Here is an 18917-nt window from a genome sequence, read left to right on the forward strand (position 1 = left end):
AGCAGCGCTCGCCGTTCAGCAGAAGGGCCAATCGCGGCCGGAGAAAGGCGGGGCTATGCCGTGGGGAGCCAATCACGAGGCAGGAAGCGGAAGGCGGGCAAGCAGGCGGGCAAGCAGGCGTGGGTGCAGTGCGCGGGAGCAGCAGTGTGAGGAGAGTGGCGAGGCGGGAGGTGTGAGGAGCGAGACGGTGGTGCCTGGGCGGGCAGATGGGGTGGGGAGGGTCGAGGGGAAAGCTGCTGGGTTCGGCGGGGTGGGGAAAGGTAGCTTGGGAATCCCGAGGGCTCATAGGGTGGGCTTGCTGCCGCCTTAGGGGATAGGGAGGAGCGCGGTGAGTGGAGAGGGGCCGCTGTGGAATGGAGCGACAGCTACTACAGCGGGGCCCTCCCTGGCCCCTTCCCCTGCTACTGTCTCTGCTCCTCTGGGCTCTTCCACCGAGAATAAAACGCGTTTCAAGTATATCTTGATATCCCAACCTTGTGGTGTTCTTTTCTCGCTTGGGGCACCCCACTGCCCCTCAGACCTTGATCCTTGAGGCGAGCTGGATGGTTGGGCAGCTCTGGTTTGCCAGCTCAGCTGCCCGTTTAGCTGTTGAACTTGTAATTAGGATTTTGGATTGTCTTGTTTGGCATCAAGAGTTCTCAGCCAAACTTGGTATTCAGACAGAACGACCAGAGGGGAAACTATAAAGTTGTAGGAATTAAAGGGAACAAAAGAAAGACCTCAGGCATAGCCAGAGGTTAACATCAGAGAAAATTCTAACTGGAGAATGGGGGAACTGGCTTAAAGTACAAGCATTCCTGGTGTGCACCTTTTTGAATTCCTACATGAACTGATGTGGGGGGTTTTTTTGAGGGCTGGGGAGTAGTTGTGTGTGGCCTAGTATAATCATGAGTGTTCTTTTCAAGTTCACGTAAGATGTGTAACTTACTGCTGTAGTAAGGATCCCCAAGTGATTAGATTTAGTCAGCATAATAGAATTACTTTTTTTAAATTACCTTTACGTTTACCTATAAAGTGTTACATAGCATAATATTTGTCTTAATAGCAATTGATTATTGAACTGTAAATAATTTAAAAGTGTTTCTTATGTTTTCATCGTAAACCAAAAATTAGTGCTATGAGTCTCACTTTGTCCTATTATGATAGGGAATTCAGAACTTCCTACAAAGCTTTGGTTGTGACTTAAGTTTCAGTTATATGTCCTAATTTACACTGAATTTAATCAGTGCGGTAAGAAGAGAGAGAAAATTTACATTTGGTGTACCTGGTAGTTTTATTCAGGAAGTCTGTAAAGCTGTTGTAAATAGAATAGATGATTATTACAAATTCCATCAAGCTTTATGCTAGTGAAGGAGAAAAGTTCCCAAGATGCCGCAGTTAATCTTAGGCTGGTGACTGTCAGTCCCTCTTTAAGTGTCATTCTGAATCAAAACATAAGAAAAATATTAAAATCCAACAGTAGGGGACAACCAGTGGGGTGGGGGTTTTAAGCACAATTATGAGAATAGCAGGAGGTGATTGGACTTACTGACTCTCAAGGGCAAGGAATTTAATTTGACACACAGTTTGATTCTCAGTTTCTTTAATGAGGAAACTTCATAATTTTATTGTGCAATTAAGAAATTTGAAGTTTTTACATAAGTTATAATACAATACAACTACAAAATACAGATGCTAGCATTAGGAAGGTAAATATGAATACTACTGTTTCACTGATTATACCTCATGAAGTCAATGCACCTCGATTTTGTATTATGAAGTCTTTTAAAGTTAATGTGTTATCATGATTTCCAGTATGTGGCACTAATACTCAAGGTACAGTTGTTTGAGGAGGAGGAATTAATTGCAGATGGGAAAAGCAGTTCAGAAAATTTGGAATTACAATGCCAGAGGATCTTCATTTATCTCCTGCTTGTACTTATATTATTGTTGTATTAATGGTTCATTGTATTGATATTTGGTATTGATAATTGACACTTAAAGGCAGATACTGCTCTCTGCACGAGAGCTGCTTAAGATTGATCTGCAAGCCAGAAACAAGCACAGCATTCTGCTGCTTTATTTTTAATTCCTTATTTCTTCAACACAGAAGAATTCCGGTGATGCCATCAGCAACTGTGTACCAGAGTAAAGAGGCTTGTGGCTGTGTGAGGCATGGAGCGAGGGCGTGCCTGGGCCTGACTCATCTTTACTGCTCCAGTGGCTGATCCGCACCGATAGTAGGAACTGCAAGGTAACGTGCACTGGAAATCATGCTAATATCTAGAAGTCTCAGGATTTGACAAGCATCAGGAAATAAAGCCAAATCTATGTAATCCTCAAGAAGCCTGGAGGATATGGGGAAGGAAATTTAGACTGACAACTGTCTAGGTTTTACTTTTCTCTGCCTTGCACTTTTATAGGCATTTATATCAGTGGAAAGTGTGTAGAACATCATCACTGTGGTTTGATAACATTTTACAATGACTTTGCTTTACAACAGTGTGTATAACCCTACAAAGTTCAACATCCAAGAGAAACAGACTGCAGGCATCTTTTTTCAGCAGAGTCCAATCTTGCTTAGAGAGACACAGATCTAGGATTATTTTGGTGAATTCCTGCACATCATCCTATGTTTGCATAAGAGCAGGTAGAATCTAGAGCTTTGCCACCACCGTCCATAACATACCCAAATACTTTTGGGGTTTTTTAAAGTATTTTGCTTAGTTTACTCAGAAGCAAGGATTATAAAATCAAAGTAGATGGAAGCAATGAATGTATTTTATCTAGGTTCCCATATTGGTACAAATTGCCATAGTATCTTGGCAGGAATTGCAGGTGTAGGTATAATGGAAATTATGTGCTTTTCATGGGATATCACATACTGATTTACTGTATGTGACATTGTATGTAACAACTCTAGATCTAGACACTAACATAAATTGTCTACAGGAATAAACAGAAGCATAATTTTAAAAGTGAGGCATGAATCAAGGCACCAAATGATGAGGGTTACAAGTAAGCAAAAGCTAATTTCATCAGTGTTAGTCTGGAGAATCTGAAACTCCATCATTGTTGCTTTGAGATTTTTACAACTTCATTAAGATGTAATTGTTTCAAGCAAGCGAATTCACCTTTCTGGGTAATACAAAGCAATGTAGAAAGTGATGTATACGTCAAGCCAAAACTGAACAGAATGATTTTTTGTTTCTCAACAAGCTGCACTGACTTCCCCATTGGGTGGCTGATGGCCTGTTGTTCCTGAACAGTGCCATACAACTGCCAGTCAGTCTCCCAGGCTGCAGTGCCAGCTATAGATGTGGCAGCAGACCGTCTGTGACAATGGGTTATTCATAATGTCTGTGTTCCTCCATGTTTCTTGATTGCAAAATGCGTGTTAAAGGTTTTATTTTTCTTATTTTCAGAAGAGGTCTTAAATGTTTATGTGAACTACAAAAGCATCTGTAAATGAAAAAGGAAAACAATCACTAATACTTATTCACTCAAGAACTTTGTATGACCTCTCAACTTTCCACTTTCTTTGCTAAAGTACTTGGGCACTTTCTCAATTTTAATACTTCCCTTCCTTACAGGGGTGCTGTGAGTATAAATACGCTACTATCTTTCTGCAGAGAAAGAGCTATAACACAAAATAGATGCTAAACCTCACTAAGGGGCCTCAACATTGCCACACCTGACGCTTAGGTTCTTACCTCAGACTGGAATCCAGGCACTGAGTTATGTTTCATTTAAAATGTACTAAAGATGGACAACTTAAAACTGGGTTTGTGACAGTGTAACCACTCTACAAGACGTTTGGCTTAGTGGTTGAAAATGCCGAGGAAAGGAGGTATGTCTGAAATCTGCCTGTGACTCCAGTAAGGTAGTCATGGCGATATATGTCCCAGAATCTTCTTTTGGAACTGGTGTGTTTAACTTGTCCTTTTGTGAAAGATCCATGACTCGTATTTTAGAACGTGATTGAAGGAAGAAGTGATGGTTCTTGCTGTTAATACACAGTCAACTTTCCATCACCAATAGATGGCCTGACTAGTTTTCGGGGGGTGAGGGGGGAGGAGAATGCATACTGAGATTACAGCTGACTCTGGCTGGAATAATGGCGGCTAGATACACTGGAGAATGGGGAAAAAACCCGCATAATATTAGTGCTGTTTTCTTGTTCTGAACCGTAAGTGGTTCCTGTGAAACCAGACTGGAGGGTTCCTGACCACTTTCCTTGTTTAGCTCAGGCACAGTATGAATTCACAGACACAGATTAAGTGTGAAGGTGGTACGGCACCATTTGCCTGGGACTGGTTCTGAGGTAAGAATTCTGCTGGGCTAAGCCAGCCCTGGCCAGAACTTAAGTGTGCCTGTATTGCTCTTCTCAAATGAGTCTCTTGTGTACATATGTCTCACTTGGCGCAGATCTGGCAGCACTTACTGTTTCAGGCTTAGCGCTTGGTCTGTAGTCACTTTGGATTCTTGCAGGGCTTATTAGCTTGGCAGCTGGGCCAAACCTGACCTGGCTCAGTACCTCTCATCTGTACAAACAAAGCTACTTACAGTTGGGAAGCCAGCTTAGCCTGATAAACAGAAGATCTTTGTATCAGCTGAGCCTTACCATTATATGAGGCATTTTGATCCCCTGTGCTAGAACGGAAATTTGACTGTAATAGCTGAACAGGTAGCATGGAGTACAGATCTCCTTTGCTTGGTTAGATGCTCTGTCTTCAGCCTGATGAGCTGCAAATTCCTATTCCCAGCTTTCAAGGAGGATGCTATGTTTCCTCACTAGTAGTTTTGAACTGTGATACCATGCAGCTAAGAATCACGGCTCTGTGCAGCCAGGGGTAAGGAATCCAAAAGGATAAAAGTTAATCCTGCTGATTAACCTGCTCCTCTGAGAGAGAAGAGCCGTGAGTCCCTATTTCTGCATATGCATTCTTTTTTGGGTGAAATATGGCAGTCTTGGGAGTACGGCTGTAAGGGTGGGCTAATCAATGATCTTATGGGAGTTGTGACACTCTTTTATGTTACCTTTTTGGAACCCCGTTAGGCTCAGAATCTTGACCTGTTTTATTATAGAAAGCTGCTTTCACTTGGCATCTGGAAATGTTTGTTGTGAAGGGGACGTTTTGGTGTCACCACGTCTATTCTGTAAAATGCTTGTTCTACTACCAGGACAGGGCATAGGCAAAGCAGGGGGCAGAGACACTGGCAATCAACATCAATGTAGGTGGTTTTGGAATACAAACTAGAGTAGCATTATTTCTACTGGGTTTCAAAAAAACAAGGTATCAGCTTGATTTTCTAGATTTATGTATTACTGTATCACAAAAAAATAGATTGTTATAAACTTAATTATTAAATGGTCGGTCAGTGAGGGAAAAATAATAGTGTATTTGCTGGATGGGTATGTTTGCAAAGAGATTGTCGGGTTTTTTTTGTTTTTTTTTTTTTCCTGAATTCATTCAGGTCATTACTATGACAAGTGTGCACTTTATCGTCCAAAATGAGTATGTAGAGCAATGCAATTGCACTCCAGCAAGAAGTCTGATGCAGAAAAGGGTGTGCTTTCATTCAGGAGACACTGATTTATTCAGGGAAGCTTAGTATTGCAGTGCTTTATCTGAATATTTATTCACAGAAAATCTGTATTCTAGGGCAGTCACGCTACTACTGTTCAAAAGTATCATCTCCTAAATTACAGCATCAGCACACATCTGTATTAGTATGCTTCATTTTAAAAAGCCGTTGGGGTGGTATAGAACATCTTTGCATTATTTGATGATTATTGAAATTGCTGTAACAGATAAGTTCATGGCATTTTTAATAACTATTATAAGAATTCCCATTTTTATATCACATACAAATTTGCAATCCCTTTTTCTTCCACTTATGGGGTTATCTTGGAGTCTGATTCTTCTCTCTGACCGCTTTTACGCTGGCATAGCGTCTTCTATTTCAGTGCAGCAGAACTGTAGCCAAGAGGTGCATCAGGCCCGAGACATCTTCCTTGCAAGTGAAACTGAGAGGAACTAATGTTTCCAAGTGTTGTCAGGAAAAGATGTGGTACAGTGCAGAACTTGACAAGATCTGCAGGTGATGATCTTTCCTTGAGTATTTATATGTCACTTTACGTGTGCGGGTAGTCTTCATTATTTACTCCTTTATATGAAAATTAGCTATGACATAGAGCATACTGGCTAGGAGGGTGGTCAGGGATGTTATTTCTCACAGGAAGTAAACAGCATATAAGAGCACCACTCCATCATAGTCTCGGTATTTTGTTTTTATTAATTTCTTGAAACTTTTAACTATCGAAGGCTTTTAGGGGGAGAGTTTTACTATCGCTCATGATATTTGTTTTCTTTGAACAATTAAGAAAAACAGAGATAGAAAACTGTCAAGCACCGTGGAGTGCTTGTGGTAGGGGTGAGCTAACGTGAGCAAGTCTCGGGTATTTTTAAACTAGTGCTTTTAGGAAAACTGTGCTTGTGCTACCTTTTTGATTGCTTCCACAGATGATAAGGTTGCAGTGTAAGCTGTATTACATTAGTTGACAACAGATAATCTATCTAGAACACAGACTGCATTAATATCTTTATCCTAGTAAGAGCTTGGATCACAAATTTTTGCTTTTGAGACACACAAAAGAATCCAAACATGAAACACAACTGGAGGAAACCAGGCCTTTTAAGCTATATTTCTCAGAAGCTGCTTATTTTCAATGGCTTGCTTAGATCTGCCTTAAACAAAGTTGTACAAACAGTTTCTCGAAGCTAGCGCTTTCACGCTTGCTGGTGCTAGCACAGGGATAGCCAGTCTTAGGAACTTAAAATCTACGTTGCTTACTGGAAGTTCTAGTGGTGTGGATCCTGAGGCTGTACCACGTACCAAAGTGTGGTTTGGTTGACTTGGTAGCTGAAGGTTAATCTGAACTAGCAGCTCTGAAAGTAATTCAGGAGAGACTGCAGGTGTCACCATCATTTGGTCCCGAAAAATTCTGAAGACTTTTAACTCCCACTGACTAAGCTGATCCTTTCTTCGGATGAATCACTTAGAATAACATCAGTAGTAACTTACTTATCTGATTATTTCTGTCTCCAGTCTTTTTTTTTTTCTATGTACTGACCAATATTTAATTTAATTTTCTAATGTATTGGAAAATTTTATCAGTGTATGGAAAGGATTCTTTAGGATTGGCAATCCACTTTTCCATCAGGCACTACGTATATTAGATTCAGCAGCATGGCTGATGCACAACATTGTGAAATGAGTGTAAAATTCTGTTATTGTGCCTCTTCCTAAGATTGCCTTGTTCCCTGTCTGCAGTTCTGCACCAGTGTCTTCCCATTCTTCCCGTTCACTGACTGGATTTGTCCCCGTTGTGCTGCCCAGAACTTTCACATGAGTCAATTGCACAAGCTGAGTCAAAAGCAAGTTGGTAGGGTTGGGCATGATTCAAAAAGATGAAAGTTTTATTAAGACCATCTTTTTGCAAAACCACAAAGTTTTTGTATATTAGAAAATACTTTCTGGTCTTACACTTAACATTTCATACAAAATATGTCCATGACAGACTGCATTTTTTCTTAAAGAAGCAAGTTTGGGAACACTGAGGGTAAGATTTTTGTTCAGTTGTGGTTATGAGTGGAAGGTAGGTGGAAAGTTTGTAGCTGAATCTAAATTTCTACAAAGGGTAATTGTGAAAAAATGAGATGCTTAGATTTGGACCATCAAAGAGGAAGATTCGTGGGAAGCATGGAGCAGGCATTGGCTATCTACATATTGGTGAACTTTGCCTTCTGTGGTTTTTAAAAACAAAGTAGTGCTTGTTATCTTCCTGTCGGGAAAAATGTAATATCAGAGGTAATGTTATTCTGAGGTTTCACTTCACTCAGATCAAGATATTTCTGTCAATTATAACCCATCAGAACATTTGCTAGTATGATGTTGCCAGAGTTTAAATAATTAAAAATGAGTTGTCTTCAGGAAATAAATAAAGTACACCTAATGAAGCATTATCTTTTGAATATTCTTTTTGTGTATTACTTGTTTTGTCATAAAATCCAGTCACTTGCAATGGCTCATTCAGCCTTTTTGGAAAATTGTCATGATACAAGTGTATGGCAGTACAGTAATCTTCCTGATTGCAGGGAGATAGTAGATTTTGAAAATAATAGAAATGAAGCCCTTTCTTATATAAACTTTTTCAATGATAGCACTGAAAGCACTTTTTAAGGAATTAGAATCTTTATTCACATTGTACAGATGGGGATGTGTTTTGTGAGAACTCATCCAAGAAGCCAGTAGTATAGCAAGTAGTATAGCCTGTAGTATAGCTGAGAATTCAACTTGCGTCTTCTTAAATCTCAGCTCACTGCTCTAGTCATGAGGAGAATCAGGGCCCTGCTGCTGATCGTGCAATGTCATGCCTTTGCCACACCCTGAAACCGAGGACTGTAAGTGTTGCTACATCCATAAGGAAATCTCACTATTCCAGAGCAACTGTTCTGATAAAGTTGGTTTTTGACGTCAGCTTCTTTATTTGGTGAAGTAGTGCATGTACGTCTCTTGTACAATTGCCAGGTCAGAGTCTTCCTTCTGTTACACTTAGAAAATTATATTTTCTACAGAATTTCGTTGGTAGAAAGGTGTACATTGTGTTTGATATGATGATTTGTCCTACCTTTATAGTTTGTTTGCTCTTGAATGACCTGGATGTAATTTTTTAACTACAGGAGTTGGCAAAGTTTCTTGCCCTTATTCTTGTATGAACAAGCTGGGCTTCTAAAGCCTGTCTATCCTCTTCTTCAAGGACACCAAAGCTGAATGCATCTAAATTTCAATGAGGGCTAAATTTTACTCCTTAAAGTTTTAACTATTTGAGTTTAGGTAGTTAGGTACAGAAATATCCTAGTTGCAGCTGCTGGTTACTTCTGTTTCACGTCAGGTTTGAGAGGGGGCAGAGTTCAAATACATCTAACGTTGTTTTCCTCAGTTCAGCACAAAACTCAGTTGTCGTGGTAGAGCCATTCCCATCCAACTTTTCCATAATCGCTAAGTGGTTAGAGCAGCTACCGTGGTTTGCATACTTCCTTAGCTCTTCTTATTTCATCTCTGAGAATTGCCCCTTCCTTTAGTTTATAAAATGATCTGAGTGCTAAAGCTTTCCAATATGCTCTTTGGAAGTTGGCTTACGTGCATTTAGGAATCCAGAAATCCTGAGGTCCAAAGAAGAGCAAGTTAAAGGATGCCTGACCCTGAATTGTAATTGGTAAGATATGCAAGCAGGGGTGGAAGATGCTTTTCTTGGGTTTTGTACCCGGAATTCCTTCAGTTTTACTTAATAGTGTAAAGAAGGGTGGTGCAGATGCTAAAGAATCTGAAAGCAGATTTCCTTTTTATCTTGCTTGTGATTTTTTTTTTCCATCTAATTGTGGAAGAATTAACCACACCCACATTTCTCTAGCTCTGTGATGTACACTTCATAGTGGGGTCAAATTCACTGTGAGCACGCTTTGCAAAAATAACAAAATGCTTTTTAATTTGTTCTCTGATGTTTGGCTAGAATCATGTCGTCTTTAGGCAGAATATAGTTATCGGCAACACTAAATACAACTGCTAATGTTTTTATTTCTAATGACATAAGCATAAGAACTTGTATAATTTTTACAAATGCATTGTTAGGGAAAAATGAGGGTATGAGAGCTAATTTGAATAAAAGTAATAATAAGTAACTTCACATATCAATAAATAAAGTGAAAAGGAATAATGAAAAATGCATCCACTCTTGTCTGAATACCACTGTGAGCTAATTTAATGGGAAATTTTAACAGAATTGAAAAAAAAAGAGAATAAAAACAGTGTCTGAGTTATTAAAATCACCAGAAACCAATTTGCTTCAATTAAAGACTTACAGATGCTCCTGTGTTTTGATTAAAAAAAAATTAGAAAGTTTCTTATTCACCTCGGCAGGCATCTCTGCAAAATGGAAGGTCCCTTGTGCTCCTCTGAAGCCATTTAATGCATATGTGAGCATGGATTCTCAGAACTATCTATAATGCATATAGTGCTTTTTGCTCTCAGTGGCTTTTTTCCCACTCTCTTTACGTCATTTGCCATTTGTGAGGGTTGCCAGGGTAATGACCAATCATCCCTGGAGAGATGCCTGCTAGTAAGGACAACATAGGCTTTCTCTTTTTTGGTATTCTGCAGTATGTATTTGAGAGCTATTCTAGCATCAAGATTGCAGAACTTTTGTTTAGTTAGTAGGGAGTGAAAGTTTACAGAGTATGAAATAACAGCTTACAACTGTTGAGGTAAGTGAGGATTTTTCTTTTCTATTTTATTAACGGCTCTGTCTGGATTAATTCAAAACATTGAGCATCATTACCAATTTTTTTTTTTTGCTATGTGTGTAGCTGACCTTGAAATTAGTAATAGCAGAGAGATTTTGCCTAATTTGAACAATGAAACCTTAGTAGTGCTGCATCTACAGCAGGTCAGGATTTTATTTGCTTTGTAATTATGAATCCCACAGCCTTTCTCACCACTACATTCACCATATACATCCACTCATCCCAAAAATATTTTCAGGAGAATTAAGTAAAAACAAAAAAACCCACAGTGTGTTGTAATGCAGATTACAGAGCATTAACTGTGGTTGCCTCTAAGGCAAACGGGAAATTCTGAATAGTCTTCATTGTACTGTATGTATATAATAGGCCACATCAACTGGAAACTGAAAATCCAGAGTTGAGCCCTATCCTGTAAGCTGTTGAACTCCTGTTTTTTTTAAATTTTGTCTATTAAGTGGACACTTGCAAGTTCATAGGCTAACTCTTTGCTCACCTGTGGGCAATAAGAAAACTGAGCCTCCAGACTGCAGATTGTTTTTCTGGAACTGATGCTATCGGTGGAAGCTGGTGGTGATAAGTGCCTCGCAGAATGGCCCAGATTTTGTTCTTTTGCATGTGCGGGCACATAAATAATACATAGGAAAGGAGGCAAAAAGCATCGATTCAGAAGTTCCTAGTGACCTCCGAAGTTTCTATGAAGTATTTACGTGTAATCTGGGTTATGAGACATATGACTGAAGTGGCGGGTTTGCGGTGGGGTTTTTTGTTGTTGTTGTTTTAAGTGAACTACATTGGAATTATTTTGAGTCAAGGGCATGTTTGTTGGTAAAGTCCCCTGTTTGTGTGCCGGCTTCCTGGGAGGAAGGGACAATTGACGAGGTGCCTGTGTTTTGTTTTGTGGAAATGCTAAGATATCAAAGTTCAAAATAGTGACTGTCTCATCAAAGTTACTATTTCCTGCTTAATATTTTTGCACCTACGTATAGCTTCCACGTGCTTCACATCCTGGCAATCTCACGTGTCGGGATGGGCATGGCATAATAGTAACCAGAATAAAGCACATATATTTATTTCCTGCTTATTGCAAAGACGTACAGAGTGTGAGTTTGACTCACACTTTTCCTCAATGGAAATATACCGTTAGGGCATTTAATTTTGCATGGTAAATTCCAGTTGCTGAATTTTAGCTGTTACTATGTATTCAGATGTGTTTATGATAGCTTTGCATTATCAAAACAACTGGAGCACAGCAGTGACTCTGGATATGTATACATATGAGAGAAAAGAGAATGGAGAGTGACAATTTTAGTCTGAGGAAAAAATGATCTTTTCATCAGGCTGTTGAGAAAAATATGTTTGTTCAGAAAGTAGACCTGTTTCCTCTTTCTAAAAATTGTTACTGATTTTTTGACATCTCTGTTCTGGGTATCACTTTCAAGCAGTTTAAGATACGAATAATAGTTAAATGCTTACACTGGAGGAAAACTAATCAGTAAGCTCAAAGAAAATTTATCACTATCTAACGTTCCTAGTTTATCAGCATTCCACAGGATTCCACCATTTTCAGTAATCTGGGAAGCAAAACCACAAAAAGATAATTTTGTATTCCGGGTAGTGTCTTATGACAGAAATATAACACGATGACAACTAAATAAGGTTGTCATCATTATGTTAATTAGTAAAGTAGGTTTTCAAATGAGAGATTCAGAGGTAGACCTTTCTGGAGAAGATGGTGGGTAGCAAGCCTCAGTCTCTATCTTTCTGTTCACCTTTTTCCTGTCTTATCTGCTTCTCCATCTCCCTCCTTCCAACCTGAAAATGGTCCGTAACTGTATTATGCAGAGGACATAGTTTACTTTTGGACAGTGGGACAGAGAGAAGGAAGCTGAAAGGAGGAGAAGGGAACGAAGTCTGCATTGTGAGTTGTTCACAGTATAATGTCTGTCAACAATTCTGGCAAGGTATTTGTGGCTCTGAGGAGAGATGCAGGAGATGATAGTTCTACAGCAACAAGTCTGAGAAATCAGGAGGCAAATGGACTGGGAGTAATGAAGGAAAGCTGTAAGGGTAGGGGAGACTAAGTGGTTTTAGCAGCGCCGGTACTGGGAGTGCAGTAAACTAACAAAGTACCAGAGAGCTCCAGGGAGCGGGGTACAAAGAGTCCTGGAGTATCTTGAGAAACTGGTGTGCAGGGTTTGGGGTGGTAAGCCGGGGAGGACAGACACTACACAGGCTGGGTAGAGACAGACACTAAAGTTTGGGATGTGGTAAATATTGTAAATGTGTAATTTACTGCAAATGGGTAAATACCCATAACACAGCATAAGTGCTTTTGAGCAATTTAACCCTTTTAATGCCATGGCTATTGCTGGAAACTTTGGAGTGGTGAATTCCAGTTGTTTCTTTATCTTCTACATTTGAATATGTAGCAAAAAAGAGGAAGAATTACCAGTACAAATTGATCCACTGGTGAAAAGTCAGGCTTCAGACCAGGATGGAAAAGTATGGCGCAGGCTGGAAAATGAGGAGATACTCACGGGAAGAGAAGTTAGGATGACAAAAGAGAAGCAGTGCTTATCCTGGAAAGATTCAGACATGCTGGACAAGTGCAAGAATATATAAAAACATTCAGTAGCCCAAAGTCCTCATCCCTTGAGAAGCAGAAGGCAAAAAATAAATGAAGGTGAATAATTGTTGAGTGAACAATAGTTTCTAAACATAGCGTATGACAAAGCAAATCATTATTGGTAAAATATTAGTACTGTCACTGCACTGGACAGCTCAGCCTAACCCATGGCCTTTGCTATAGAGGTTAATTCTCCCGAGACCTGGTAGATTATTTTATCTAATAAGCGTCATCTATCCATGATCTGGCATTACCTTTGTTGTTGTTTTGTTGGTTTAGGTTGTTGTTTTTGTTTTTTTAAATGAATAATATCTCTCTTAAAGGAATACTGTGAGTTTTAATTCATGACTGTAGTGATTAATGAGACCATCTGATGAAAAATTTACTAATTCATTTTTATCTAACCAAAGCCCTGTGCTTCTGTATTTTGTTGCTGCTGATTGGAATCCAAGCTGTTATTACATTACCTGGGCCTGCCTGTCCACTGCTATGAATAAGCATAGCTCTATTACTTCTGGGATCTGGTGATACAACTCCAAAACTCTGATGTGAAATCATGAAATGCGTGTATTCAGGGCATTAGAGAAATAATTTAATTGCATGAACTTAGTTAAAGTGGCACCAGAAGGCACAGGAATAGTTATCATAGAATTGTTAGGGTTGGAAGGGATCTTAAAGATCATCTAGTTCCAACCCTCCTGCCATGGGCAGGGACACCTCCCACTAGATCAGGTTGCTCAGAGCCCCGTCCAGCCTGTCCCTAAAAAATTCCAGGGACGGGGCTTCCACCACCTCTCTGGGCAACCTGTGCCAGTGTCTCACCACCGTCATGGTGAAGAACGTCTTCCTAACATCCAGTCTGAATCATCCCATCTCTAGTTTTAATCCATTCCCTCTAGTCCTACCATTACCCGACATCCTAAGAAGTCCCTCCCCAGCTTTCTTGTAGGCCCCCTTAAGATACTGGTAGGCCACTATAAGGTCTCCTGGGAGCTGCCTTTTCTCCAGACTGAACAACCCCAACTCTCTCAGTCTGTCCTCATAGGAGAGGTGCTCCATCCCTCTGATCATCCTCGTGGCCCTTCTCTGGGCACGTTCCAGCACGTCCGTATCTTTCTTGTAGTAGGGGCTCCAGAACTGGATGCAGTACTCCAGGTGGGGTCTCACCAGAGTGGAGTAGAGGGGGAGAATCACCTCCCTTGACCTGCTGGCCACGCTTCTCCTGATGCAGCCCAGGATACGATTGGCTTTGTGGGCTGCTAGTGCACACTGGTGGCTGATGTTGAGCCTCTCGTCCACCAGCACCCCCAAGTCCTTTTCTTCAGGGCTGCTCTCAAGCCAGTCACTACCGAGCCTATATCGGTGCTTGGGATTGCCCCATCCCAGATGGAGGACCTTGCGCTTGGTCTTGTTGAACTTCATGTGGTTGGCATGGGCCCACCTCTCCAGCCTGTCAAGGTCCCTCTGGATGGCATCCCTTCCCTCCAGCATGTCAGCCGCCCCACACAGCTTGGTGTCATCGGCAAACTTGCTGAGGGTGCATTCTATGCCACTGTCCATATCGCTGACAATTACAATATAGACGTTTCATTTCAAATTGCCACTCTCTGGCATTTTTGGAAGAATGGTGAAAATGTGCTTTATCATCCAAAGTGGCAATCCAGGAACACAACAAAGACAGGCAGAAGGACAGTTACTGTTACTTGACCAGAAGTATGAATAGTTACGAAAGTTTGAAATTTAGTGTGTATTACAGTGCTTTTCAACGTCTCTTATAAAGTGCATGGTAAGGTTCACTTTGAACAAATAATTAGAGAGAAAGTGTCTTGTGGTTTAAAAAAAGAAGTGGTTGTAAAAAGACAGGCATTTTAAAGCACTTTACTGAAAACTTCCAGTTTATACTTTTAGACCTATTTTCAAATGATTTAACTTGAGTTTCATTGTGTGTCTGTAGGATCTAAGTTTCAAAGGAACACAGATGCTTTTGGACATTGGATCACTTATTCCTGATTTGTTACATATTTAATGTGTGTTGGAGAAGTCCATTAACAATTTAGGGCTTGCTTCTTCCCATATGTAAGCTGTGAATAAGTCGTATTTACCTTGTAAGACTATGGACGTTATCTGTTATTTTTTGTGTAGTGTTTTGAGTCATGTTGTTGAGGGCCTAGTTACTTAGATATGCAAAGTACTATAACCCACAGCCCTCTGAGATCCCCCAGTTCATCTTGTTTTTCTACTGTAGATACAAGGTCAAGTTGAAATAAGCCGTATGATTATAAGAGCTTGTATGAAAAACTTTCCTGGAGAGCAACATCTGTTATCTGGTGGTAATAGTGATTCAAAGGAGCTCTCCGGGCAGAGAATACAGTCTGTCTCTCATGAACAGGATGACTCAGTAGTTCACATTTGGAAAGAGAAACATTCTCCAGGCCTCACAAACATGATTCTGGAGACTCATTACATGCATTATTACATGCTTTTGTGAAGCGCTCTGACACAGCGCAATGCGAATGGTTTCTGGCAGCCATGATCCTGTCTTCCCCAGAAGCAGGAGTGATACCAAACCATCTGCAGTGCCAGAGCTGCAGACCGACTCGCATTCCTCTCCTGTTCCTCACTGGCAACACATGTGGCTCTCGTTTCACGTGCTCGGTAATGAAGCTGAGTGAGGGGTGTGACAGCTAAGGACTCCAGCTGCTGAAGTCCAGGAGCCTTGTAAATCCTGACCCAGGTTTACCTTATATAAACTATTCTGTTTAACATAACACAGCTCTGCCATGCGCGTACCTGTTTATTTGTGTTTAACAGCTGAGGCTGTAGCTTGGGTTAACTTGTTTAGAAAAATTACAGTACTATGAGTATTACGGGCTGTGGACATGCACCTGAAATTTTGCAGGAATTTGATTTTGTTTTCCATTTTATGTAAAACTTGAGTCAAATTCAGTCCTCCTATGACCTTGCTGTTTCAGGGCTACACATCAAAGTAGCCTTAGAACTTCACCTGGAAAACTGAACGAACGGGCATTCTGTCTTCACGTGGTGTTGGATAACTGAACGGGCATACTGTCTTCATGTGGTGTTCATTGATGACTGCAGTTTGGTTCAGCTGAAACTACTGAACCACATATGGGTGTTCCAGTCCTGTCTACTTCCACAGAGGTTTGCACCTTGCAAACGTTGCCCTGTACAAATAAAACTACTCGTAGGTGCTATGTAGTAACATTAGGTAAAATGCTATAGACCTGAAATACTGTACAGCTTAATTGAGTGCAATTTCTATTGACTTCAATGGGTGTTTTATTCAATTAGGGGCTGCAGAATTTAGATCACTGCCTTTGGCTTACATCATTGCAAATATTATTGATGCTTATAAAGCTTTCAGGGATCTTTCAGGCTTTTAGTCCACAAATTGACTGCAATGTGAAAGTCTTGCCTGGGGGTAAGAGGAGTACTTATATCCATCTCATCTTTCATTTACTTATTCCTGAGTCTTTCTGGGCTATTCCTTTGGGAGTGCTCATATAAAATACGCAATTTAACAAGGAGGGGGAAAGTAGGGTTGTCTCAATATAGCAAGATTCAAGTTTCATTTTTGTACATTAGAAGTATGCCTTTCTTATTTTCCTGCCTAAAAAATGTAGAATTGAATCTGATTAATTTTAATTCTTGTAAAATGGTGAAATTAAGGTTCAATAAATTTAGAATGAATATTGAAGAAAGTTAACAGTTTCCCACGGGCAAGCGTGGAGGCAGTGCTTGAAACTTTAAAACTACACAGGATGGAGCACTAGAATTTTAACAAAAAGAACTAGCCTGCTTTGGCAAGAAGGGGCTGGAAGGAGTAAAATAATTTTTACCTTTCTAATCTGCGTGCAATATAAAGCCATTGCCTGAGTTACTCTATGAGAGTAGCACAAGCAGGCCTTGCATAACTTAATTCTGACCACTCACCTCTGATGACAGTAGCAATACAGATGGAATATGGTGATGCTGGCTCTGTGTTAGGCCCAGGGAGAAAAAGGATACGGCTTCTACACTTTTCCATGCAGTGCTTTGGGGAAAAGCAGCAAGTAAACCATTTCACCTATAGTGCAAGTCATTGCATTTAATATTTCTTTTTATCTAGAATCAGCAATGAAACATCTAGGAATGACATTTATAAATATATACCTTTTTATATACATAAGAAAGTAAATGAAAACAAGAGAGGTTGGTAGGGATGGGCACAAGGACTTCTAGGACATGTATTGTAGAAAACTGACTGCATTTCAGGCAATGTATTCTTAGTACAGATCTTCCCGGAAAAATATGCACAAAGAGCTAGGAAAAGTCACACATATACACATACATATTTTTAGGTCTATTTAGTAAAATTTGAGAAATGTATCTATGGGAAAACGGATAAACATCTTGGCTGGAACACTGACTATAAAAAAAGGTAGCCTCCTTATAGAAGACATTTTTTTTTGCAGCAGAGAGCACAATAAATGTTATCTGTCAGGGAAAGAAACAGGCTATTTAAATTCAGGCAGCATAGCATCTTCAGGCGGAAAGGCTATTTTTAACTTCAGATGTAGCTTAATTTAGAAACTGAGCAGTTCAAGTCCCTTTTTTTTCCCACTCCTCCGACTGGAGATTTTTTATAATGATTGTAGATATCCTTGTGTGAAGATACTGAATAGAATAAAAAATACGTTATCCTGAGCTTGAAGGTCATGAAAATACACATCTAAACAAAGGAGCTTTGTGGTAATATTGTCATACATGTGTACGCACAGAGATTAAATTCGATTGATGCACTATTTTGTAAGCATAAGGGCCGCTTTGGCAATTTGCCAGGAGGCTGCATATAGTTTTTATATCCATTTATGCAAGATCTTACCCAGATCTATATTATTTTATGTAGGAAGTGCTGTAATTGCGTATAGCCTTATACAGCACATGATAAAGAGAGTGTAAATTTCAGTGGTTTCTAAGGGAGAAATATTTATGAGAAAACTGGCAATGATTCCCTGCATTGATTTTTCTGAACCAGCTTCTTGCATTTGGCTTTGTTTGTAAGTTAATCACAAGAATTGAGAAGCTCATCTTGTTACAGAAGGTATTCAGAATTAAGAATTGCAGATCTGACTCTATTAACTGATTACAGGCTTTTTAATGTATTCAGATTCAGGATGTGAAAAAATCCTCTCACAAATGGAAGTAGTTCCAAGATGGCTTGTTGCAAACAGTCTTCTTGCATAATTGCATACTCTATGTCACTCAACATCCATCTATTGAATTGCAACAGCATTTCAGCATAAAACTCAATTCTAGCTGAATTTTATAGTTTACCTGTTCAAGCTCAGCCAAAAGTGATTCTGAAAGCTGTTCTAGTTGCATAACAATAACAAAAAGCGGAGAGAGACATGTGCCATTGCGACAGAAATAATTGGGTTATTAATAAGCTGAATGTGACATGGAAAAGTCGGCTCTATTTCTGAGCATAGTGACACCTTCGCCATTAACTCTTAAGCACACACAACTTCTGTTTCTGAAATTTTGCTTGAAGGTGTGAGCATTTGTTCACATACGGAAAAGATAACTTTTTTTGTAGCTACCTAAAATCCTGCAATTATAAGTGAAAGTTTCTGCTGCCATTTATTCTCTAACTTATGACAGCTAAAATTAGAGGCTTTCATTCCATTGTTTTTATACACAGGGTAGCATGATGTAATGTAGTAAGAACATCATAAAACAAGTTAGGAATTTAGAGTTATAATCATTAGCATTCAAGGGAGGTTAAAAAGAAATACTGTCTAGAGCTGGACTACTCCTGAATTGCCCACTTGGGGTGGGGATTCTTTCGTCTTCCTCTTAAACATTTGGTTTTGAGGAATGCTCCTTTTCCCAGCTCCTTTCCATGTGGAGGGAATATGGGAGTTAGCAGAGAAGCTGGTAGA

General features: G+C 39.8%; 1 protein-coding gene across 2 annotated transcripts in view; it reads left to right on the forward strand.

The window, feature by feature from the left end:
- The first annotated feature begins 86 nt into the window (after positions 1–86).
- Positions 87–18917, forward strand: part of GNB4 (G protein subunit beta 4) — a 71610-nt gene continuing 52779 nt past the window's right edge. The window contains exons 1-2 of one of the 2 annotated variants that reach the window (XM_074590359.1): positions 87–170; positions 2090–2233. The gene's annotated coding sequence lies outside the window, so the exon portion shown is untranslated. Of the gene's footprint in view, positions 171–2089; positions 2234–10143; positions 10308–18917 lie in introns of those variants that run through there. The other variant, XM_074590364.1, reaches the window with a different exon arrangement.

Source organism: Larus michahellis, chromosome 6 (assembly GCF_964199755.1).
Source record: "Larus michahellis chromosome 6, bLarMic1.1, whole genome shotgun sequence".
NCBI classification, from domain to species: Eukaryota; Metazoa; Chordata; class Aves; order Charadriiformes; family Laridae; genus Larus; species Larus michahellis.